The following is a 26,455-nucleotide window of genomic DNA, read 5'->3' as shown; positions in this document are numbered from 1 at the left end:
AGAGACCAGCCTAGACAACATAGGGAGACCCTGACTACAAAAAATACAGAAGTCGCCAGGCATGCAGGGATGCACCTGTGGTCCCAACTACTCAGGAAGCTGAGGTGGGAGGATGGATGGAGCCCAGGAGGTCGAGGCTGCAGAGAGCCGTGAATGCACCACTGCACTCCAGCCTGGGTGGCAGATTGAGACCCTGTCTCAGCAAACAAACCACAAAAAACATGAGCCGTATGATGGGAATTTTTTTTTCTTTTTGCACCTTGTATTTGATGATGATGGCAGACTATTTGTAAAAGGAGTCATGTTACCCATGAGAGTCTAACTCATCTAATTACTACCTGATTATCTTAGAGTTACAGGCGCATGCTTCCCCTATCACTCTTTTTTTTTTTTTTTTTTTTTTTTTTTTTTGAGACAGTGTCTCTCACCCAGTCTAGAGTGCAACAGCGTGGTCTTGGCTCACTGCAACTTCCACCTCCCAGGTTCAAATGATTCTTGTGCCTCAGCCTCCTGAGTAGCTGGGACTACAGGCATGTGACACTATGCCTGGCTAATTTTTTTTGTTATTTTTAAGTAGAGACGGGGTTTCTCCATGTTGGCCCAGGCAGGCGGATCACTTGAGGCCAGAATTTGAGACCAGCCTGGCCAACATGGCGAAACCCGGTATCACTCTTTTAGACCCTTCTGAGTGTTTGCAGGTTGAGTGTTCACAGGGTGTTAGCCTATTGAGCTTTCTTTTGTGGTTCTTAGGCAGGAGATTTCTACCTTTGCAGGCCGGAGCACTCACGACTTCAATGACCTGCTTCTGCCCCTCTAGGTCTATCAGCTACAGTCTCTGCAAGTTTCCAAGAGCAGCAGAAAATGAACACATTGCAGGTGAGTTTTCCTGCTTGTGTATATGTTCCTCAACTTTATTTTATGATGCATTTTAAGAGGTTTGTAAGGATTCATACTTTTTTTTTTGAGATGGTGTCTTGCTCTGTTGCCCAGGCTGCAGTGCAGTGGCATGATCTCGCATCGCTGCAACCTCCACCTCCTGGGTTCAAGTGATTCTCCTGCCTCAGCCTCCCGAGTAGCTGGGATTACAGGCGTGCGTCACCATGCCCAGCTAATTTTTTGTATTTTTAGAAGAGATGGGGTTTCACTATGTTGGCCAGGCTGGTCTCAAACTCCTGACCTCAGGTGATCCTCCCGCCTCAGCCTCCCAAAGTGCTGGGATTACAGGCATGAGCCGCCGAGCCCAGCCAGGATTCATACTTTAAAATGGGAATGTGGAAATAGACATTATCCTGTAAAATATAGTTAGTGTGGCAAATCAGCACCAAAAATGATTTGTGAAGCTTGTATGTATGGGTAGTATATTTTAAGGCTGTTGAAATTGAGCCACACCCAGGACTGATATTCTTGGCAGTCATCACAACAGGAAAATGCCATCTGTATTAGTCCATTCTCACACTGCTATAGAGAAATAACCAAGACTGGGTAATTTATAAAGAAAAGAGGTTTAATTGGCTCACGTCTGCAGGCTCTATCATAGGAAGCATGGCTGGGGAGGCCTCAGGAAACTTACAGTCAGGTGGAAGGTGAAGGGAAAGCGGGTGCATCTTCCATCACCAGAGCAGGAGGAAGAGGGAACATTGGGGATTACAATTGAACATGAGATTTGGGCGGCGACACACACCAAAACCATATCACCATCCATGACATCGTTTGCATTGATGATAAGGAGAAACCAGTTTTGTTACTTGTGGATTTAAAAGATTTTCTAGGACTTGGAAAAATTTCTTCATTCAAGTTGATGTAATTGTGGATAGCTTTCCTAATAACAACCATTAAATTACTGTAACTTATGGCTTATTCTTGGTGCTTATGTAAGCAGAGGGCCTGCTGCCCAAGGAGAACTTGGTGCGTATGATTTTTCCAGGGACGGAAATATCGTGATCCAAGTAGACAGAGTTCTGTTTTTACTGTTGAGTCCTAGATCATGGGGGAAATGAATGACGTGATCATCCTTCAGATATTTGTTCATCTTTTTGTTCGGGTTGCACAGCAAACAATACAGTTACTCTCTTGTGAAGATTTCCTCATTTCTGTTTCTCATTTCAGTTCTCAGTGTTTTCGTTTTGTCCTTTTCGCTTTGCTGAGTCAGTCAGTAAAGATGACCAGTGATTTAATTGCAGTCAAATCCAGCGGGCATTTCCTAGCCCCTTCCTCACAGGACCCTTTGTCTGCCTTTGACATCTGTTACTTTCAAACTGATATTTTCTCCATGGAGTCTCTCTTTTCTTGGCTTTTAAAAAGATTCATCTGTAAGTATTTGTTTGTCTTTAAATGATGAAGTCTGTTTTGTTTTGTTTCTTTTTTTTTTTTTTTGAGATAGGGTCTTGTTCTGTCACCCAAGCTGGAGTGTGGAGACGTGATCACAACTCAGTGCAACCTCAATCTCCCGGGCTCACACCATCCTCTTGGCTCAGCCTCCCACGTAGTTGGGACTACAGGTGCACACTGCCACACCTCACTAATTTTTTTTGTATTTTAGTAGAGACTGGGTTTCACCGTGTCACCCAGGCTGGTCTCAAACTCCTGAGCTCAGGCAGTCTGCCCGCCTTGGCCTCCCAAAGTGCTAGGATTACAGGCGTGAGCCACTGCTCCCGGCCTAGAGATGTATTCTCACTGTATTGCTCAGGCTGGTCTCAAACTCCTCCCTCAAGCGATCCTTTCACTTTGGCCTCCCAAAGTGGTAGGATTACAGGTGTACGCCACCACACCTGGCCAATAAGGAATCTTTTTAAAAGGGGCTAGGAATAACCCATAATACTCTCTTTCTTAATACATGTGGCAGTTGGGTTAAATCTTTTAATAGTTCCCATAGTATGTCTCCTGCGTGCTCATTGTTTTGAAGAAACTGGCTTGGTTATCCTCAGTTTGGATTGTGTTACCCTTGTTTCACCTTTAGCACATTTTTAAAAAATATCTTGTATGCCTTGGTAAAATTGGTAGTTTGATCTGGAAGTCTAATCAGGTTTATGTTCAGTTCTTTTCACACAACTATAGCATACGTGGCATTTGTCTGCTTCTGGAGGCATGTGTTACCTTCTTTTTGTGAAGTTAAGAACTATTGACTGTTGATTATTGCTCTGATTTACTATTGCTGTGATTTGCCTTCATTAGGGGAGGCAAAATGGTGATCTGCTAATTCTACCATTTCTTCTTTATTTACTAGCCAAAATACCTTTCTTTTCTTTTTTTGGAGACAGAGTCTCACTCCGTCGCCCAGGCTGGCACATTTATGGCTCACTGCAGCCTCAAACTCTTGTACTCAAGTGATCCTCCCACTTCAGCCTCCCAAGTAGCTGGGAGTATAGTCATGTACCACAGTGCCCAGCTGATTTTTTAATTTTTAGTAGAGACAGGTTTCGCTGTGTTGCCCAGGCTGGTCTTGAACTCCTGGGTTCAAGTGATCCTCTTCTTTGACCTCCCAGTGTTGGGATTATAGGCGTGAGCCACCACGGCTGGCCTAGAATACTTTTCTAAAGATAAATTTCTGTTCTCTATTTGGTTATGTAATTCATGCAGGAAAGACAGTTTCTAAAATACTGAGTAGGCTTTTAAGCAGGAAGATTTTTTGTTTTGTTACCATCATGAGCTCATGGGTTTAAACAGATAGTAAATATTTCAGTACATAGAAGTTGTGATTCTTTTTGAAAATTAAGTGGTTCCATCTTTGGCCAGACGGAATCCCTTTAAGTTGGTTTCTGAGTCCTTTTGAAATATATTTGATGTATTTGGTAGCAAATATATACATATAATATATATTTGATAGCATTATTTTCTACTTAGCATTTTATTTTGAAATCATTTCAGATTTTCAGAAAAATTGCAAGGATTTTACAAAGAAATCCCAGATACTTCCTTTTGTTCAGATACTTCATTCTTAACATTTTCCCACATTAATCATTTATATGCATAAATACATATGTGTGTATATATATTTATGTATATATATTTTTTCTGAACTATTTGAGAGTGGGTATAATATGTCATGTCTCTTTACCCTATAAAGTTTTAGATTATAGCTCATAAAATCAAGAACATTCTATTAAATATTCATAGTGCAGTAATTGAATTCAGGAAATTTATCATTGATTTAATACTTTAAACTATAGTTCATTTTCCAGTTTTGCCAATTTCCCAATAATTTCCTTTAGAGCAATTTTTAATTTTTTGTAGAAAATTCAGTCTAGGACTGTTAATTGCCTTTAGTTTTCATGCATTTTAAGTCTGTTTAATACGGATTTGTTCCGCAGTGCCATTATAATATTTGAAGAATACAGGCCAATGATTTTATAGAAGTCTTTAAATTTAGGTTTCCCTGATCTTTCTTCATGATTAGATTTAGATTGTGAATTTTTGTCAGGAATACTACATGGAACCTCTTAAATTTATGGCTCAGAATAGGATCTGTCTTGGGGAAATTTTGCACATGCCTGAGAAGATGGCTTGTTCTGCTCTGGTTGGGTGGAGTGTTTGATAAATGTTAATGAGATCAAGTTGGTTGGTTGTGTTGTTCAGGTGTACTATATCCTTGTTGATTGTGTGCCCACTTGTATCAATTGTGGGGGAGAGGGGATTGAAATCTGCTGCAGTTGTGGTTCTGTTTCTCTTTGCAATTTTACCACTTTTTGCTTTATGTGTCATATTAGATATGTATGTTCAAGGTTATTATGTCCTGTTGATTAATTAACCACTTTGTAAAATGGCCATCCTTATCCCTGCTAATATTCCAGGCTGTGAAATGTACTTTGTTATTTATGTAGCATTCTTTCGAGTAATGCATGCATGGTATATCTTATTCCATCCTTTTACTTTTAACCTATTTGCATCTTTATATCTAAAGTATTATTTCTTATAGGCAGCAAAATTTGGATCTTGCTTGTTTTCATCAGTCTATTTCTGTCTCATAATTGGGGATGTATAGACTGTTTACATGTAATGTGATTATTGATAAAACTAGTTAGGTTATAGTCCATTGTCTTTGCTTTCTTTTAGTCTCATCTTCTTTGTTTCTTTTTAAAATGTCTTTGTTTGTCTTCCTTCCTTTTGATTAGTTGAGAATTTTTTATGATTCTACTTTATATCTTTTGTTGGGTTTTTAGCTATCACACTGTTTTGTTATTTTAGTGAGTTAGAATTTATAGTATACAACTTTAATTATCATAGTTTATTCTTAAGTAATATCCATTTTTCTTAGAGTAAGAGAAGCTTACAATAGGATACTTCCATTTCTCTCCTCTTGGTCTTTACACCGTTGTTCATTTTATTTTTACAGGGGGTATCAGTGCCACACACAATCTATTACGTTGTTGTTAATTAAACAGTTATCATCTATTTATTTATTTATTTATTTATTTAATTTATTTATTTTGAGACAGAGTCTCACTCTGTCCCCCAGGCTGGAGTGCAGGGGTGCGATCTTGGCCCACAGCAACCTCTGCCTCCCGGGTTCAAGTGATTCTCCTGCCTTAGCCTCCTGGGTAGCTGGGATTACAGACACCCACCATCACGCCCGTCTAATTTTTGTATTTTTAGTACAGACGAGGTTTCGCCATGTTGGCCAGGCTAGTCTCGAACTCCTGACCTCAGGTCACCCATCTGCCTCAGCCTCCCAAAGTGCTGGGATTACAGGTGTGAGCCACCACACCTGGCCCAGTTATCTTTTAAAGAGATTTAAGTAATGAGAGAAAATACACAGTTACCATTTCTGGTACTCTTTATTCCTTTGTGTAAATCTAAATTTTTATTTGTTGTCATTTTACTTCTGCCTGAAGGACTTTCTTTAACATTTCTTCTAGTTGATGATGAATTATTATATGTCTGCAAATGTCTTCATTGTGTCTTTGCTTTTAAAGGTGTTTTTGCTGGATTTTTCTCCACAGTGCTTTAAATATGTTTCTCTGTTGTCTTCCTGTTTACATTTTTTTCTAAGAGAAATCTGATCTCATACTCATGTTTGTTCCCCTATATATAACATGTCTTTTTCTCTTCCCCCCTTATTGTTTTAAACTTTTTATCACTAGTTTTGGACAATTTGATTGCAATATGTCATGGTATCATTTTTTTCATGTTTCTGTTTTTGGGGATCATTGAACTTCTTCGATCTTGGGTTTATGGTGTCATCACTTGGGGAACATTTTTATCATTATTTCTTGAAGTACCCACCACCTCCCCTCCATTGATTCTTATTGCCTGTATATTAGGCCACTTGAAATTTTCCCACAACACACTGTTGCTCTTTATTTGCTTTTAATTCTTTTTCTCTGTTTCATTTTATGTAACTTCTGTTGCTGTCTTTATATTCACTAATCTCTTTTTTCCATGATGCTGTTCATCTTTTCCAGTATAATTTTCATCTCAGATATTGTACTATCTGTAGAAGGTTAGCGTGGGTCTTTTTTACATCTTGCCTGTCTTGATTTTTTTGAACATTTGGAATAGAATGATGAACTCTCTCAGTGCTCTGTGCCGGTTGTGAACTCTGTGTCAATTCAGGGCCAGTTTTGATGGGCTGATTCTTTTCTTCCTTACGGGTTGTAGTTTCCTGCCCATTTTCCCATCTCACAACTCTTTCTCCTCACATCTGCCTCTGTTCTTCTTCCCTGCTCCGTGGCCTGGAAGTGCTCAAGGCAGAAGTTGATTGGTTCACCTTGTTTATTTCCCATCACTCATAGATAACTCTACTGCTGATAATCAGTGCCTTGAAAACCATTGCTTCAGCCCGGGCGTGGTGGCTCATACCTGTAATCACAGCAACAACAACAACAAGGCTGAGGCGGGCGGATCACGAGGTCAGGAGTTCAAGACCAGCCTGGCCAACATGGTGAAACCCCATCTCTACTAAAAATATAAAAATTAGCCAGGCGTGCTGGTGCACGCCTGTAATCCCGGCTACTCAGGAGACTGAGGCAGAAGAATCACTGGAGCACAGGAGACAGAGGTTGCAGTGAGCCAAGATTATGCCATTGCACTCCAGCCTGGAAGACAGGAGCGAGACTTCATCTCAAAAAACAAAAAACAAAAACAAAAAAACAAACCATTGCTTCATATATGTTCTCTGTTTTATTTTTCTTTCTGTTTTTGATTTTGTTGTTCTTTGGTGTGTGCTGTTTCAGGTTGGAGGGTATAGCCAGTACCTGTTAATTTATCACACCTGAGGGCAGAAGTCCTCATGTCTCTCTCTATATGTTTTTTCTAATATATATATTTTTTTCTTTGTAGAGACAGAGTCTTGCTATGTTGCCAAGGCCGGTCTCAAGCTCCTGGCCTCAAGCAATCCTTCTGCCTCAGCTTTCCAGAGTGCTGGGATTACAGGCATGAGCCACCACACCTGGCCTGGATCCAGTTTTATCCATGTCCAAATGTTTTTTTTCCCTGAGCTGTTTTTTATTTTCTTCCACCTTATATGAACTGTAGTGTCAGCTTATCTAGTTCCAGGAAAAAGCTTTTTGGTATTTTTATTGGGATTGCATATTTATTTAGGGAAACTGATATCTCTGTATTATTAAGTTGACCTTAATAATACAACTAATTTTGTTGTTGTTGTTGTTGTTGTTGTTTTTGGATTTTTAGTAGAGATGGGGTTTCACCATGTTGACCTCTGACCTCAGAGGTCAAGCTGGTCTTGAACTCCTGACCTCAGGTGATCTGCCTGCCTCGGCCTTCCAAAGTGTTGGGATTACAGGCATGAGCCACCGTGCCCAAGCACTTTTACTTTTTCTTAGTTATATTCCTCTAATTGTTTTCTCTTCTCTAATTGTAGATAATGAGCATTTTATTAATACCTTGTTCTTGATCTTAGTGGGAAGATATGTAGTTTTTCCCTGTTAAGTAAAATCCTGACTTCTGGACCGAGAAGACTGAGGCATAAGAGAGTGTGTGTGTGTGTGTGTGTGTGTGTGTGTGTATACACGCAAACTGTATATATGTGCTTGTGTGTAATTGAAATACATATGTCACATATATCATACGTACTATTGCATATTAGGGTGTAATATTTATATTTGTGTATATACACAATATTGATGTTAATGAAGTATCCATCAGTTTCTATTTTCTTTAGTTTGTTTTTTTAAATCAGCTTTTTCTGTCAAGCTTTTTCAGGTATCTTCATGGATACAAGATTTTTCTTCTTTGCTGTGTTACAGTGGCTTATCATATTAATAGATTTCCAAATATTAAACTAGTCTATATTATTGGAATAAGTCCTATTTGTCTGTTGTATATTATGTTTTTAATCTGGTACTGGATTTTGTTTGGTTATGTTTCATTTTGGGTATTTGTATTGATGTAAGTGGTATTGGCATGTAATTTTATGTTATTTATTGGTTGATCAGTCTTCTAACCCCTACCACCTCTTTGCCTTCTGGACTAACTTAACCCAGAAAGTTATTACTCTCTTTCGGTGATTTTTATCAGCTCCTGTGGCCTGCCTGTGGATAAGCTTGGATGTTCTGCTTTAGTTTCTCAGCCCACCAGCCTAGCGGCTCTGCCTTGGAGCCGCTATCTCTTGGGATCTACATGGTCCTAGCTGTATCACTGGGTTTGAACCCCTTGTTGATATGTTCTTTATAAATAACAGGATAATGCAACATGCTTACTGGGCACTTCCTTCTTCTAAACTACAAGTTTGGGCAGGGCATGCTGGCTCAAGCCTGTAATCCCAACACTTTGGGAGGCCAAGGCAGGTGGATTGCTGGAGCCCAGGAGTTTTGCTTTTTTTTTTTTTTTTTTTTTGAGACAAGGTCTTGCTCTGTTACCTAGGCTGGAGTGCAGTGTTGCATTCACAGCTCACTGTAGCCTTGACCTCCCAGGCTCAAGCCATCCTCCTGCCTTAGCCTCCCAAGTAGCTGGAACTACAGGCATGTGCCATGATGCCCAGCCAATTTTTTAAAAAAATTTTATTTTTAGCAGAGATGAGGTCTTACTATGTTGCCCAAGCTGGTCTCGAACTCCTGAGCTCAAACGATCTTCCCATCTCGGCCTCCCAAAGTGCTAGGATTATAGGCATGAGCCACCATGCCCAGCCCCAACCTCTTAAAAATTGAAGCTGCTTCATGTTTGCCATTGGTACTTTTACACCTCATCATATTCTTCTTCCCCTTCATCCCATAGAATACACAATTCATCTTTAAGAACTTCAAGTTAACTGAGTCTGTGAAGCCTAACTGATGGCATAAAGTTAAAATAATTTGATCCTCTTTTGTTAAATCATTCTGCACCTTGTCTGCATTACTCTAATAACAGCTTGGGCATTCATTCATTTAACGAATATTTATTGCTGCGAGATTGAGATGTTTGAGATAAAACTCAGCCATGCAGATAGCCAGAGGCCACTGGCTATGAGAATAAAAGAGCCAAAAGAACAAGGAGCTGAAACTAGGTGAGAGCCCCAGAGCAGTGAGTTAGGAAGAAGAAGACCAGGAACTGAGTGGTAGGTGCTCCAACATGAAGAGGTCCAGAAGAAGGGGAGGGCCTGGCAGCAAAGAAGACTAAAAGAAGTGACAAGGAGTAAAATGCTTGTGTTTGTTTACGTGTTTATCTCCTTATTAGGTTGTCTGCTTTCTGAGAGCAGGCATGGTGTTTCACTCATCTCATATCCCCAAAACTCAGTTCAGTTGCAAAATAGGAGCTCAGCTGTGTTTTGGGTTTTTATTTTTGTATATATATAAAGGACCCCAAAGGATATGTGTTTCCAATATGATTTCCCTTCCATAATCTGTAACATAAAATAAAGTATACAATGTTCATGGTTAACTTTACCAGTGAGCTTTGTAAAATGTTATCCCCCTATCCCTTTTCCATATCTCCCAATTCTGATCATGTTGCCATTACAGGGGCCAGTGTCATTCAAAGATGCGGCTGTGGATTTCACCCAGGAGGAGTGGCGGCAACTGGACCCTGATGAGAAGATAACATATGGGGATGTGATGTTGGAGAACTACAGCCATCTAGTTTCCATGGGTGAGGATAGCTTGCTTTCTGAATGCTCTCAGTTGAATGGGGTTTTATCCTTGAGTTTGAAGAAATAAGCGATGACACCATTTAATTCCTTGTGGGCACTAGCTGGAGTGTTTGTATTATTCTTCATTGAAAGGTTCTAACTTTGATAAGGTAAAAAATGGAGCACTTCTGTTATGCAGCTTATGAGGTGGCAACATCTTGTACTTTGGAGATTCTGAAGCCAAGCAGCTTGCCCAAGTCCTTCTTCTTTTCCCATTGACAGGATATGATATCACCAAGCCAAACGTCATCATTAAATTGGAGCAGGGAGAGGAGCCGTGGATAATGGGAGGTGAATTTCCATGTCAGCATAGTCCAGGTAAGTTAGTAGAGTATCAAATGTTAAAAAATGCTCATCCCAGACCTTTGGGAGTGACTAAAGAGTTGTTTATATGTATTCGGTACCCTCAGTAACACCTCCCAACCCCCAAATATCACTTTCCTTCCCGCACACATACATGAACTCTTTTGTTGATTTTACATTTGATTTACATTGGTAGGGATTTTTTCATTCTAACCTATACTGGGGACCCATTCACTTCCTCTTTCTCCAGCATTATCAGTAACTTATTTACTCCTTTGCCATTACACAGTTGTTGTGGGCTGTTTGTTTGTTTGTTTGTATTTTGGAGACGGAGTCTTGTTCTGTCACCCAGGCTGGTGTGCACTGGTATGATCTCAGTTCACTGCAACCATTGCCTCCCAGGTTCAAGCGATTCTCCTTCCTCAGCCTCCTGAGTAGCTGGGATTTCAGGCACATGCCACCAAGCCTGGCTAATTTTTGTATTTTTAGTAGAGACGGGGTTTCATCGTGTTGGCCATGCTGGTCTTGAACTCCTGGCCTCAAGTGATCCACCCACCTCAGCCTCCCAAAGCACTGAGATTACAGTCCTGAGCCACTGCTCCCGGCCTTACAGAATTGTTTCGTTTTGGGGCATTCAGAAGTCTGACATAAAAATTAACTTGAGACTTTTATGTTCATTCTTTTTATCTTCCATTTTCTTTCCTTCCTTGCTTTAAAAATACCTTGGACTTATTTTCTGCCCTCGATTTTATTTACTTCTTTAGGCATTCAGATACCAAAACCTCATCCTCCACCTGTGCTTGTGAATTGAGTCACAGCTTGTGGTGTGTGTTATTTCCCCAAGTCCATGCTCAGTTGATGTGATGATATAGCTCTCCCTCAGCTTTCCCCCGTTTCCCCAGTGCTCATTTATGACCCGTCTGTGTCCCTTCCCCATAACTGGAATCATGCTCTGTCCATAGTAGACATTCAGGAAGTGTGAATTTCATAAGGGAATGTCGGTTCCTTTTCTTGCCTTTTCAGGAGTGTCCTCCTAGAACCTGTTTTCTACTTTTTTGGTTTTCTTTGTATCCCTTAAAAGAGTTTATCTAATCTCAACTTCTAAGACCTTTTTTCCTGTGTATTTTTGCAGCTTGCCTCCAAATCGATATGTCTGACACTTTTAACCTAGTTGAATATTTTACTTGACAACATAGCAGTACCAGTGAGATAGTTCACTTCCTTCTTTCTCAGAATGTCTGATGATAAACTGTGCACATTCCAAAATCATGAATTCTATCTACCTTCCTCCCCTCGCAGTATTTGATTGTGCTAGTCTTTTCTCCATGGTTTGTGTTCTTTGTCTTTTGTGAAATGCCTTGCAGATCGTCAGCACATTCTGTTTCTTTTGACATTAGTGTTCAGTATTCTCCCATACCTGGATTACAGTGGATCCATCTTCCATTCAAATGATCATTGTCGTTTTCCTTCATCTGCATTTTACTTGCCGAGATAATACATATTTTCCCTTCCTTTCTTCCTCTCTTCCCTCCCTCCCTTCCTCGCTCCCTCCCTCCCTTCCTTCCTTCCATTTTGAGATGGAGTCTCACTCTCGTCACCCAGGCTGGAGTGCAATGGCATGATCTCGGCTCACTGCAGCCTCCCCCTCCCAGGTTCAAGCGATTCTCCTGCCTCAGCCTCCCAAAGTAGCTGGGATTACAGGCGCATGCCACCATGCCTGGCTAATTTTTATATTTTTAGTAGAGATGGGGTTTCACCATATTGGTCAGGCTGGTCTCTAACTCCTGACCTTGTGATCCGCCTGCCTTGGCCTCTCGAAGTGCTGGGATTACAGGCCTGAGCCACTGTGCCCAGCCTATTTATTTATTGAGACAGAGTCTCACTCTGTCACTGAGGCTGGAGTGCAGTGGCACAATCTTGGCTCACGATAACCTCTGCCTCCCAGGTTCAAGTGATTCTTGTGCCTCAGCCTCCCGAGCAGCTGGGATTACAGGCATGCACCATCACGCCTGGCCTATTTTTGTATTTTTAGTAGAGACGGGGTTTCAGTCTGTTGGCCAGGAGTTCACTCTGTTGAACTCTTGGCCTTGTGATCTGCCCACCTCAGCTTCCCAAAGTGCTGGGATTACAGGCGTGAGCCACTGCACCCGGCCCCCTTCATTTAATTTTAAATTGTGGTTAAAAAAACATGTAACATGGCCGGGCACGGTGGCTCACACCTGTAATCCCAGCACTTTGGGAGGCCAAGGCGGGCGGATCACAAGGTCAGGAGATCGAGACCATCCTGGCAAATAACGGTGAAACCCCGTCTCTACTAAAAATACAAAAAAATTAGCCGGGCGTGGTGGTGGGCGCCTGCAGTCCCAGCTACTTGGGAGGCTGAGGCAAGAGAATGGCATGAACCCGAGAGGCGGAGCTTGCAGTGAGCGGAGATCGCACCGCTGCACTCCAGCCTGGGCGACAGAGCCAGACTCCATCTCAAAAAAAAAAAAATCGTAACATACAGTTTACCATCTTAACCATTTTTAAGCGTACGGTAATGTTAACTGTATTTGCATTGTTGAGCAGTAAACTTTAGCGTTGTGCGTTGTGTGTCAGGTTTTGTCAAGCACGTGACAGCGCGTGGTAGGTGTGGAGTGTGGCTCATCAGCAAGCGCTCTGGCAGGTCGTGCTTTCGCCATCTTCATCCCTACTTCCTGTGCTCCCGCTCCCTTGGGTCCCAGGATCCCACTCCTTCAATGAAACTCAGTCTTCCGTCTCTGCCTGGTGCTCCTGCCCTGGTTTCTGCTCAACTGGGTGCCGTGTCTCTGTTCCCCAAAGTTCTGTTTCTGTTCTGTGCTGCCCCCTCCCCCCACCCCCGTTTTGTCTTTTTTAAGAGACAAGGTCTCGGCCGGGCATGGTGGCTCACACCTGTAATCCCAGCACTTGGGGAGGCTGAGGCGGGCGGATCACTGGAGGTCAGGAGTTCCAGACCAACCTGGCCAACAGAGTGAGACTACTAAAAATACAAAAATTACCTGGGCGTGGTGACACGCGCCTGTAGTCCCATATACTTGGAGGCTGAGGCACGAGAATTGCTTGAACCCGGGAGGAGGCAGTTGTGGTGAGGAGAGAACGCACCACTGCACTCCAGCCTGGGCGACAGAGCGAGACTTTGTCTTAAAGAAATAAAGAAATAAAGACTCTTTCTAGGCCAGGTGTGGTGGCTCACGCCTGTAATCCCAGCACTTTGGGAGACCGAGGTAGGTGGATCACCTGAGGTCAGAAGTTCCAGACCAGCCTGGTCAACATGGTGAAACCCCGTCTCTACTAAATATACAAAAAATTAGCCGGGCGTGGTGGCGGGCACCTATAATCCCAGTTAGTCAGGAGGCTGAGGCAGGAAAATCGCTTGAACCTGGGAGGCAGAGGTTGCAGTGAGCTGAGATCACGCCATTGCACTCCAGCCTGGGCAACAAGAGTGAAACTTCGTTCAAAAAAAAAAAAAAAAACTCTTTCTAGAGAGAGAAAGAGATGAGAGAGAGGAGAGAGAGAGAAAGAGATGAGAGAGAGGAGAGAGAGAGAGAGAGATCTCTGTCTCTGTCACCCAGGCTGGGAGTGTGGAGGTGCTGTCATGGCTTACTGAAGCCTCCAACTCCTGGACTCAAGAGATCCTCCACCCCACCTTCCAAGTAGCTGGCACTACAGGTGCGCACAGCTGACCATGCCTGGCTAATTTTAAAAGTTTTTGGTAAAAATGGGGTGTCCCTATGTTGCCCAGGCTGGAGTGCAGTGGCGTGATCATAGCACATGGCAGCTTTGAACTCCTGGGCTCAAGCAACCCTCCCACCTCAGCTTCCACATAGCTGGGACTACAGGCCTGCCCACCACACCCAGCTAATTTTTAAAAATTTTCTATAGAAGTGGAGTCTTGCTGTGTTGCTCAGGCTCGTCTCCAACTCCAGACCTCAAGCCGTCCTCCCACCTCTACCTTCCAAAGTGTTGGGATTACAGGCATGAGCCAAGGCACCCAGCCTGTCTGTTCTGGACACATTTGGAGCACTTCTCGCTCTTCCACACCATCGCAATGACCAGGGTTGTCCAGATGGCTTCTAAAGGCTCCCAACAGGGCATATCATGTGAGGACTGCATTTCGTCTGTTTGTAGGATAGTTGTATGTACCTTTTTCATACCTCAGACCCTGTCTAAATCTGAAGTGGTGATATTTGCTTCCTCTCCCAGCCTTTCACCTCCTGTGCGTTCACTAAATTCACCAGTTACTAAGGCATGAAACTGACAGATTTTACTCTGAATGTCCTCTTCCTTCTGGGAGGTGCCAGGTCCTAGACAGCTGTGTCCATTTTTCTGTTCTTTGCATTCTCACTGTTCTCCCCCGGCCCCTCCTTCTATACTTTAGCTTGCCTATTGTAGCAGTCTTCTCTTTGATCTTCCTGATTGCCATCTCCTTCTGTCATCGTTCAGTCTACCCATTCTCTTGAGACTGATCTTCCTAAAGCATGGATCTAAATATATCATTTAGGCCAAGCGCAGTGGCTCATACCTGTAATCCCAGCACTGTGGGAGGTGGAGGCAGGCGGATTACCTGAGGTCAGGAGTTCGAGACCACCCTGGCCAACCCGTCTCTACTAAATATAGAAAAATTAGCCAGGCATGGTGGTGCATGCCTGTAATCCCAGCTACTCCAGAGGCTGAGGCAGGAGAATCACTTGAACCCAGGAGGCGGAGGCTGCAGTGAGCTGAGATCGCGCCACTATTCTCCAGCCTGGGTGACAGAGCAAGACTGTGTCAAAATGAATAAATCAATCTATCATTTACCTGCTCAAAAACTTTCAGTGGCTCCCAACTGTGGTCGGTTTAGATGCTTAGCTCATTAGAATGCCATCCAAGCTCTAGATCTGTGGCTTTCAAGCTGGGCTTTGAGATGCATCATGAGTTCAAAGGGGAGAGTAAGGGGAAGAAGCTGAACTGGGGATTTCTGGTTTTGTAGCCCAGTGTCAATCTTTGGGTTTTATTCCTTTTTCAGATTGTGCTTCCATTTAAAAAATGAGTTCCAGTTTAAAAAAAATATATATGCTGGACTGGGCATGGTGGCTTATGCCTGTAATCCCAGCACTTTGGGTGGTCGAGGTGGGCAGATCACTTGAGCCCAGGAGTTCGAGGTCAGCCTGGGCAACATAGGGAGACCCCATTTCTACAAAAAAATTTAAAAATTAGCCAGAAGTGGTGGCATGCACTTGTAGTCCGAGCTATTCAGGAGGCTGAGGTGGGAGGATTGCTTGAGCCCAGGAGGTCAAGGCTGCAGTGAGCTGTGATAGTGCCACTGCACTCCAGCCTGGGTGACAGGGTGAGACCCTGTCTCAAAAAAAAGAAAAACAGTTAAATTAGCTGGGCATGGTGGCACGCACCTGTAGTCCCAGTTACTTGGGAATGTTGAGGTAAAAGAGGATTGCTTGAGCTCAGGGTTCTCAGGTTGCAGTGAGCTATGATTGTGCCACTGCACTCTAGCCTGGGCAAGAGTGATACCCTGATTCTGTAAAAAAAGAAAGAAAGAAAGAAAAGTGCTTGAAAACCATTGCAGGAAATGATCCATTCTAAACTATTTTTGGCCATGACTCCCACTATTTACCCATCCCACGAAGTGTTCATTTCCTACTTCTATTAGAACATGTCACATTCATTCACAAAATATGTACTGATCATTAACTATTTGCCTGCCACTGTTAAGCACTGGGAATAAGACAGTGAACTGAACACATTACCCTAATAATTTTACACTTTATTGCAGGAAAAGATGGACACTAAAATATATGTGTCAAGGCCGGGCGTGGTGGCTCATGCCTGTAACCCTAGCACTTTGGGAGGCCGAGGTCAGGAGTTCGAGACCAGCCTGGGTAACATGGCGAAACCCCATCTCTACTAAAAATACAAAAATTAGCCAGAAATCGCTTGAACCTGGGAGGCTAAGGTTGCAGTGAGCCAAGATCGTGCCACTGCACTCCAGCCTGGGCAACAGAGCAAGACTCTGTCTCAAAAAATAATAATAATAAACAAAATATATGTGTCAAATGGTGACAATTACTGTGAGGGGAAAAAAGTTCCTTGGGAGTGGGAAGTGATTACTTTTTATAAGGTGGTTGAGAAAGGCCTCACTGATAAGATACTTAGAGAGCTGAAGGAGGTGGAGAGAGAGCCATGCTTACCTCCAAAGGAACAGCATTCCAGAGAGGAATATGCATGGCATGTTTAGAACAGCAGAAAAAGCCAATGAGGCTGGAGCGAAGTTCAGCAAAGGCAAAGGCGGAGAGAGTTGAGATCCAAGAGGGAGCAGGGAGTCATGTCACGCTTTGATGGGGATCGTAAGGACTGTCTTTTACTCTGAATAAAATGGGAATCTTTGCAGGTTGAACAGAGGACTAATGAGATTCAACTTAGTGTTTTTAAAAAGATCTCTCTGGCCTCTCTGTTGAGAATGGTTCATAGGAGAACTCTGGTCAGAACAGGGGTCCTGGTTATAAGACAGCGCTCCAGGCAAGACCAGCCAGAGGTGTGGATGAGAGAGGCGGCCGTAGATACAAGTGGTCACATGCAGGATGTATTTTGAAAGTAGACCTGGCCAGGTGTGGTGGCTCAGGCTTGTAGTCCCAGCACTTTGGGAGGCCAAGGCAGGAGGATCACTTGAGCCCAGGAGTTCAAGACTAGCCTGGGCAACATAGCAAGACCCTGTCTCTAAAAAAATTAAAAATTAGCTGGGTTTGGTGGATCGTGCCTGTAGTTCCAGGGACTTGGGAGGCTGAGGTGAGAGAATCGCTTTAGCCTGGGAAGTCATGGCTGCAGTGAGCTGTGATCACGCCACTGCACTCCAGCCTGGGCAACAGAGCGAGACCCTGTCTAGGAAAAAAAAGAAGAAAGTAGACCCAAAAGATTTGCAGATGCTTTGCATGCAGTGTGTAAGAGAAAGAGAGGAGTCAAGGATGACTCCAGGATTTTTGTTACGTGAACTTTAAGAATGTAGTTGTTATTTATTGAGTTAGCAAAGACTGCAGGAGAAACCAGTTTGGTGGGAGAGTGCGAAATTGGGAATTTGGTCTTGCACGTGTTAGGTTTATTTTTTTCTTTAAAAACAATTTTTAATGTTTTAAAAATAAATAGACAGATGGGGTCTCACTAAGTTGCCCAGGCTGATCTCAAACTCCTGGGCTCAAGCGATCCTCCTGTCTTGACCTCCCAAAGTGTTGGGATTATAGGCATGACCCACTGCACCTGGCTTTTCACATGTTAAGTTTGAGGTGTTTGTTAGATATCCAAATGGAAACATCAAGTAGGCAGTTGCATATGTTGGTTTTGAGTTTAGGGATTAGATTGAGATGAAGATAAAAATGCTGGAGTCAGTCAGGCGTGTTGGCTCACACCTGTAATCCCAGCACTTTGGGAGGCCAAGGTGGGTGGATCACCTGAGGTTGGGAGTTTGAGCCCAGCCTGGCCAACATGGCGAAATCCTGTCTCTACTAAAAATACAAAAAATTAGCCAGGTGTGGTAGTGGGTGCCTGTAATCCTAGGTACTCGGGAGGCTGAGGCAGGAGAATCACTTGAACCTGGGAGGTAGAGGTTGCAGCGAGCTGAGATTGCACCACTGCACTCCAGCCTGGGCGACAGAGTGAGACTGTCTCAAAAAAAAAGTGCTGGAGTCTTTAATGTGGAAACAGAATTTGGACTTAAGAAACAGGATGAGATACCTGGGAAGGCGTTGTATAGTTTGTCTCCGACTGGCGAGGGTGAGTTCTTTGAGAGGAGAGGCTCTGTTTTATTTTGTTTCTGTGTTTCTTTTTTCTTTTTCTTTTTTTTTTTTCTTTTTAGACAGAGTCTCTGTTGCCCAGGTTGAGGTGCAGTTGTGCCATCTCAGCTCACTGCAACTTCTGCCTCCTCGGTTCAAGCAATTCTCTGGCCTCAGCCCCTGAGTAACTGGGGATTATAGGCGCCCACCACTACACCTGGCTAATTTTTTTTGTATTTTTAGTAGAGATGGGGTTTCATCATGTTGGTCAGGCTGTCTCGACCTCCTGACCCCAGGTGATCTGCCCATCTTGGCCTCCCAAAGTGCTGGATTACAGGCGTGAGCCACCGTGCCCGGCCTATTTTGTGTGTTTCTGATACCCCCTAGCACAGTTCCTCACACATAGGTAGGTGCTCAATGAGTGCTTATTACACTGAGCAGGGACTTTGTGATGCAAATGACTGTATCCCCAATACGTAGCACAGAGTGGTACCCAGCAAATATTTGACGAATAAATGTGTATTTGCATAAAGTGGAGAAATGTTAACTGCCATGGGAAATGTCAGAGACGGGTATTCCAGATCATGATTTCTCTCAAGAGCACTCACCCGGTCACCATCACAGGATTTATTCTGCCCGCTTTATATTACATTTTTTTTTTTTTTTTTTTGAGACAGAATCTCGCTCTGTCGCCCAGGCTGGAGTGCAATGGCGCACTCTCGGCTCACTGCAAGCTCCGCCTTCAGGGTTCACACCATTCTCCTGCCTCAGCCTCCCAAGTAGCTGGGACTACAGGCATGTGCCACCACACCCGGCTACTTTTTTTGTATTTTTAGTAGAGATGGGGTTTCACTGTGTTAGCCAGGATGGTCTCAATCTCCTGACCTCGTGATCCACCCACCTCGACCTCCCAAAGTGCTGGGATTACAGGCGTGAGCCACTGCACCCAGTGCTTTATATTAAATTTAAACATACTTGAGCACCAGATTTTTATGCTTTTCTCTACAGTCGTCATATGAGTGAAGGTGGTAATGTGGGATGCAGCGTTTTCTAAACCTGGCCAAACTTTGACCATCTGGTGAGCTTTTGGCATTTTCAGAATATTAGACATCACTCCAAAACCTACTGAATCAGAATCTCAGGGGTTGTGCCCTGGAGAATTATATTTTAAAAGCTCACTCGGTGCTTCTGATTTAGCTCGTTCTCTGATGTCAGTTGGATAATCTGTCCTAAGGCCCCAGGCCCTGCTCTGTCATTGACTGTCATTTTGAGTGAGTCATTTGATCTCTGGGTCTTTTTCCCACTTATGAAAAATGAGGGTGAGAGCTGGGTGCCTGGATTTGTTTGTAATATTTAATCTCATTTTGATGCATGCAGGGTCTGTGCTAATAGCCTCCCTTTTATTCCTGATGCTGGTCATTTGCATCCTCTCTCTTTGCTTTTTTTTTTTTTTTCTTTGATTAGTCTGGCTAGGAATTTCTTTTTAATTGATCTTTTCAAAGAGCCAACATTTGGTTTAATTGATTTTTTAAATATTTCTATTTTAACTTCACTGATTTCTACTTTTACATTATTTTTTTTTTATTTTTATTTTTTGAGATGGAGTCTTGTTCTGTCACCCAGGCTGGAGTGCAGTGGCGCAATCTGGGCTCACTGCAACCTCCACCTCCTGGGTTCAAGCGATTCTCCTGCCTCAGCTTGGAAGTAGCTAGGATTACAGGCACATGCAATCACACCTGGCTATTTTTGTATTTTTAGTAGAGATGGAGTTTTACCATGTTGGCCAGGCTGGTGTTGAACTCTTGGCCTTAAGAGATCTGCCCACCTCAGCCTCCCAAAGTGTTGGGGTTAGAGGTGTGAGCCACCCCTCCCAGCCTGCTCTTATATTAATTCTGTTTCCTTCTTTCTGTTTGTTTTGTGGTTATTTTGCTCCTCTTTTTCTAGTTTCTTAAAATGGAAGCTCAGATTCTTAAGATTTTTTTTTTCATTGCTTCTTCTCTAAGCATTTAGGGCTACAAATTTACCTAAAGTTTACTTTGGCTGCATCTCACAGGATTTGGCGTTTTTTTTAAGAGATGGCATCTCCCTTTGTTGCCCAGGTCAGACTGCAGTGGTGCAATCATAGCTCATTGAAGCCTCAAACTCCTGGGCTCCAGGAATCCTCCCACCACAGTCTCTCAAATACTTGGGACTACAGGTATGCGCCACCATGCCCTGCTGACAGGTTTTTATATGTTTTATTTTTAATTGAAGTGAAAGTCACACACCGTTTTTTTTTTTTGTTTTTTTTTTTTGAGACAGGGTCTCACTCTGTTGCCTGTGCTGGAGTGCGGTGGTGTGATTATAGCTCTCTGCAGCCTTTAATTCCTGGGCTCAAGCAATCCTCCCACCTCATCCTGAGTAGCTAGGACTCAGGCTAATTTTTTTTTTTTTTTTTGAGACGGAGTCTTGTTTTGTGGCCCAGGCTAGAGTGCAGTGGTGTGATCTCAGCTCACTGCAACCTCCACCTCCCAGGTTCAAGCGATTCTCCTGCCTCAGCCTCCAGAGTAGCTGGGATTACAGGCATCTGCCACCGTGCCCGCCTAATTTTTGTCTTTTCAGTAGAGACGGGGTTTTACCATTTTGGCCAGGCTGGTCTCGAACTCCTGACTTCATGATCCACCTGCCTCGGCCTCCCAAAGTGCTGGGATTACAGGCATGAGCCACTGTGCCCGGCCCGACTCAGGCTAATTTTTTTTTTTTTTGTAGAGATGGGATCTCACTGTGTTGCCAGGCTGGTCTTGAACTCCTGGTCTCAAGCGATCCTCCTACCTCAGCCTTCCAAGGAGCTGGGATTACAGGCATGAGCCACCACACCCAGTCCACATACCATTTTAAAGCATACAATTCAGGCTGGGCACAGTGGCTCACATCTGTAGTCCCAGCACTTTGGGAGGCCAAGGTGAGCAGATCACCTGAGGTCAGGAGTTCAAGACCAGCCTGGCCAACATGGTGAAACCCCATCTCTACTAAAAATACAAAATTAGCCGGGCATGGTGGCGCATGCCTGTAATCCCAGCTACTTTTGAGAGTCTGAGGCAGGAGAATCGCTTGAACCTGGTAGGCAGAGGTTTCAGTGAGCCGAGATCGCGCCATTGCACTCAAGCTTAGGCAACAAGAGTGAAACTCATCAAAAAAAAAAAAACTGTAGACAGGATAGTTTCTCTGCCTGTCTTTGTGTGTTCAGTGACTTCCATCTGCTCAAATGATTTCAAAATAGTCTGGTGAATTTTCCATTTCCATTTTTATACTTTTCTTTCTTTCTTTCTTTTTTTTTTTTTTTTTGAGATGGAATTTCATTCTTGTCACCCAGGCTGGAGTGCAGTGGTGCGATCTTGGCTCACTGCAACCTCTGCCTCCTGGGTTCAAGCAATTCTCCTGTCTCAGCCTCCTGAGTAGCTGGGATTATAGGCACCCACCACCATGCCTGGCTAATTTTTGTATACTTTTCAGCTTCAGACTTTGATTCCTTTCAATAATTTCTATTTTTTTTCCTTTTTTATTTTTTTCTCTAAGCTTTAGTTTGTCTATAATACATTCTTTTCTTTTTTTTTTTGAGATAGGGTCTCACTCTGTCACCCAGGCTGGAGTGCAGTGGTGCAATCTTGGCTCACTGCAGGCTTGACTTCTCACACTCAGGCAATTCTTCTACCTCAGCCTCCCAAGTAGCTGGGACTACAGGTGCATGCCACCACACTTGGCTAATTGTTTGTATTTTTTGTAGAGAGGGGGTTTCGCCATGTTGCTGAGGCTGGTCTTGAAATCCTGGCCTCAGGTGATCTGCCCGCCTCAGCCTCCCAAAGTGCTAGAATTACAGGTATGAGCCACTGCCCCTCACCTGTCTATAATATTTTGTATTTCTTTATTGATGTTCTGCATTTGTTGAGACATTGTTCTCCTTGTATCCTTTAACTCTTTATTCATCATTTCTTTTAGCTTTTTGAGCAGATTTCAGACAGCTGATTTAAAGTCTTTGTCTAGTACTTTCAATGTCTGTGCTTCCTTAAAGACAATTTGTTTCTTTTGTGAATGGGCTGTACTCTCTTATGTCACTGCATGGTTTGTAATTTTTTTTTTTTAAATTGGAGTCAGGCACAGTGACTCACACCTATAATCCCTTTTCCCCCCAAAAAGAAAAAAGTAAAATTAAAAAGAAAAGAAGAGGCCAGGCATGGTGCCTCACGCCTGTAATCTCAGCACTTTGGGAGGCCAAGGTGGGCAGATTGCCTGAGGTCTGGAGTTCAAGACCAGTCTGGCCAACATGGTGAAACCCCATCTCTACTAAAAATCCCAAAACTTAGCCAGATGTGGTGGTATGCGCCTATAATCCCAGCTACTCGGGAGGTTAAGGAAGGGGAACTGCTTGAACCAGGGAGGTGGAGGTTGCAGTGAGTGGAGATCACACCACTGCACTCCAGTCTGGACGACAGAGCGAAGACTCCGTCTCAAAAAAGGAAATCAGACATTTTGAGTATTATAATGGGGTAATTGGAAATTATTTTATCCTCCCCACCACCCCTGGGTTTGCTTTTGCTGTGGGCTGTAGCTGTTTGTTCAGTGACTTTCTAAACCATTTTTGTAAAGTGTGTCTTCTTTTACATGTGCAGTCTCTGAAAGTTTCTCTGTCGTTAGCTTGTGTTCAACTAGAGTTTTAACAGAGATTTCCTTGAATGCCAGGAGCCAAAAGCGAAAAAAAAAAAAAAAAAAGAAAAACCCAGCTCTTTCCGTCTTTGTGGATTGCCACTGTGCTGGGGCACTGGAGCAGTCCTTCAGGGCTTAGCCAGTCTGTGTACAACTTTTTATTTTTTTTTAAGATGGAGTCTTGCCCTGTCGCCTAGGCTTGAGTGCAGTGGCATGATCTCGGCTCACTGCAGCCTCTGCCTCCCAGGTTCAAGTGATTCTCTGCCTCAGCATCCTGAGTAGCAGGGATTACAGGCTTGTGCCACCACGCCTGGCTAATTTTCCACCACACCCAGCTAATTTTTGTATTTTTTAGTAGAGACGAGGTTTCACCATGTTGGCCAGGCTGGTCTCGAACTCCTGGCCTCAAGTGATCTACCTGCCTCAGCTTCCCAAAGTGCTGGAATTACAGGTGTGAGCCACTGCACCCGGCCCAGTCTGTGAAGCTTTGCCCTAGGCTTTACTCCTTGCCTGCAGGGAGGATGGAGAGGAGCCACAGATGAAAGCTCAGCATCCTTTCTCAGGTCTATTCTGAGAATGTGCTCTGCACTCAGCATGTGCATGGCCACTGAAATTCCATAGTACACATGGGCAGGTCCGAATTTCAGTACCCGAATTTCCCATAGAAACTCTCCACAGCTTCTTCTCCCACGCTGTCAGCACACCTCTAGTTTGCCTCAACTGTAATCTTTTGCCTAGGCATCAGCGGGGTATGCATTTGATTTACAGTGTTTTCAAGGAATACCCTCTGTGTAGCCACGTTTCTGCCCTGTGTGAGTTCTGGGTTAGGTGAAACGAAGGCAGATCAGTCCTTTTGGCAGCCCTCGGGCAGCTGAGAACAGGAAAACACAATGCTTTGAGAATAAGGTCTGCTCTGCTGCCTTCAATACCAGAAACCACACTGGGAATGTGGGCTGCCATCTTCAAGGCTCCCACTGAACTATGGAAGGCTGTGGGGCAAGGGCAAGTAAAAAAACCCAGTTTTCCTACCATTTTGAAGTTGCTTTTTTCTTGATTTAGTGTTCATTTGGAGTATTAGTTTTCACACTGCTGGAAAGAACTGCCTGAGCCTGGGTAATTTATAAAGAAAGGAGGTTTAATTGATTCACAGTTCCACTTGGCTGGGGAGGTCTCAGGAGACTTACAATCATGGTGGAAAACGAAGGAGAAGCAAGTACCCTCTTCACTGGGTGGCAGGAGAGAGGAGAGAGTGCGGGGGAAACTGCCCCTTAAAAACCATCAGATCTCGTGAGAACTCCCTCACTATCACGAGAACAGCATGGGGCGAACCGCACCCATGATCCAATCACCTTCCACCAGGTCCCTCCTTGACCCCTGAGGATTACAATTCAGGATGAGATGTGTGTGGGGACAAAGAGCCACATCAGATGATTTGGTGATTGTAAACCTTTGATTATTTTTCTACAGTTCTCATGAAGTTCATTCAGACAGTTTTGCTTGGTTTATCAGTGTTTCTGTGGGGGGATGGGGACTTGGAGCTACCTACTCTGCCATTTTTGCTGATATCAGTCAACATGTTATATTTTCACTTTTAAATAATTCAATATGTTTTCCAGTTTCCCTTGTGACTTACTCTTTGACCCATGACTTATTTAGAAGTGTATTTAATTTCCATGTGTTTAGAGATTTCCTGGTTTCTTTTTTAAATTGATTTAGTTTAATTCTTTTATGGTCACAGAACATATTTTGTATGATTTCAGTTATTTTACATTTCTTAAGATTTGTTTTGGCCGGGCATGGTGGCTCACACCTGTAATCCCATCACTTTGGGAGGCTGAGGTGGGCAGATCACCTGAGGTCAGGAGTTTGAGACCAGCCTGGCCAACATGGCAAAACCCCGTCTCAAAAACACAAAAATTCACCAGGCGTGGTGGTGCATGCCTGTAATCCCAGCTACTCGGGAAGCTGAGGCAGGAAAATTTCTTGAACCCAGGAGGCGGAGGTTGCAGTAAGCCAAGATTGCACCTCTGCACTCCAGCCTGGGGGACAGAGACTCCATCTCAAAAAAAAGATTTTATGACCCAGGTTCTGGTAAATCTTGCTGAATCTTCTATGGGCAAAGAATGTGTACCCTGCTGTTGCTGTGTGAAGTCTCCTGTAAATGTCAGTTAGGTTCCATTGGTCGATGATGGTGTTCAGTTACTGTATTGTTTGCTGATTTTCTTTGCTGTTTTTTTCCTGTGAATGGTCTAAGCTTCCGTATTTCCTGTTTCTTTGTATATTTTATAGTTTTTTGTTGAGAATGTTGCATTTTAAGTGTTACAATGTAATGACCCTCAAAATGTGATTTTCTCAGTCACCTGGGATTGCTGGGTTTTGCTTGTTGAGGTCTGGAGCTCTCCTTTTGTTACTTTTCCAAACTATTTTTGCAAAGCGTTTCTTCCTTGTGGTCACTGAAATTTCTGTGTCATTACCTCTGCAGTAATGACAGTAAGGAAATCTCTAACATCGATTTCCTTAAATAGGTGGCTTTAAATGGGGTGGGGCAGAGGAGGATTTTGTCTCTTTAATAAAATCTTCTGAAGGATGTCCCTGGGGGAAGCCACTATTGCTGAGAGGGCCAAATAAACCAAGGCAAGCATCCATGCTGGTCCTCAGAGACCCATTGGACCCACCAAAGTGCAGAACCCGCGGTTTTGGAGGACAGAGTTCCGCTGCTCGCCCTGGCATCAGCCAGCTGCTTCGGGAACTCAGGCTCAGGAATGGGGGAGTGTTGGCTGGTTGGCACATGCCACTCACTCGTGAAGATCAGCAGCCTCTCCCTTCATTGTTTAAGTATGTCTCTGTTTGTTAGGAGTTTCTGGTCATGTTTCAGAGTTCCAGAAGAGCTGATTCCAATCACTCTTTCTAGCTCAGTGGTTGCTTCAGTGAAGGGACTGATCACTACACTACAGCTTCCTACTCTGCCATCTTATGTGACTATTGATATTTATTTATTTATTTATTGAGACAGAGTCTTACTGTGTTGGCTGGAGTGCAGTGGTGCAGTCACGGCTCACTGCAGCCTTGACCTCCTGGGCTTGAGTGATTCTCTCACTTCAGCCTCCTGAGCAGCTGGGACTATAGGTATGTGCCACCATGCATGGCTAATCTTTTTTTTTTTTTTTTTTTTCTTTTTGTAGAGATGGGGTCCCGCTATCATGCCCAGGCTGGTCTCAAACTCCTGAGCTCAAGTGATTCCCCCCGCCTCAGCCCCCTAACGTGCTGGGATTACAGGCATAAACTACCACACTTGGCCATGAGTCATTTTTAAAAAAACAGATTCCAACAACCTTTTTGATTGCTGTGTTTAGAAGATTTATACTTAATTTTAGATGGGTTTTTATTGTCTATTTTCTAACTTGTTCCCTCTGGGTTTTTTTATACCTGTTTCCCTTTTCTTGCCTTTTTGTGGGGTACTTGGACATTTCTTAGTATGCCATTTAACTTCATATGCCATGCTAAATCAATTCAGTATGCCATTTAGTATATATTTTTGTATAGATTTTATAGGTGGCTGTAGAGATTATATTATACATACTTATGATCGTTGGCTAGTATCAACCTTTTACCACTTCAAGTGAAATGTAGAAACTCTACTGCT

At 43.4% G+C, this 26,455-nt stretch overlaps 1 pseudogene; it reads left to right on the top strand.

Annotated features, from left to right (window-relative positions):
* Positions 1-26,455, top strand: part of LOC129040036 (zinc finger protein 202-like) — a 43,559-nt pseudogene that overhangs the window by 1,468 nt on the left and 15,636 nt on the right.

The sequence above is a fragment of the Pongo pygmaeus genome, chromosome 6, assembly GCF_028885625.2.
Source record: "Pongo pygmaeus isolate AG05252 chromosome 6, NHGRI_mPonPyg2-v2.0_pri, whole genome shotgun sequence".
NCBI lineage: Eukaryota > Metazoa > Chordata > Mammalia > Primates > Hominidae > Pongo > Pongo pygmaeus.
The sequence above is the reverse complement of the archived record's forward strand: the minus strand, read 5'-3'. Positions and strand labels throughout refer to the sequence as shown.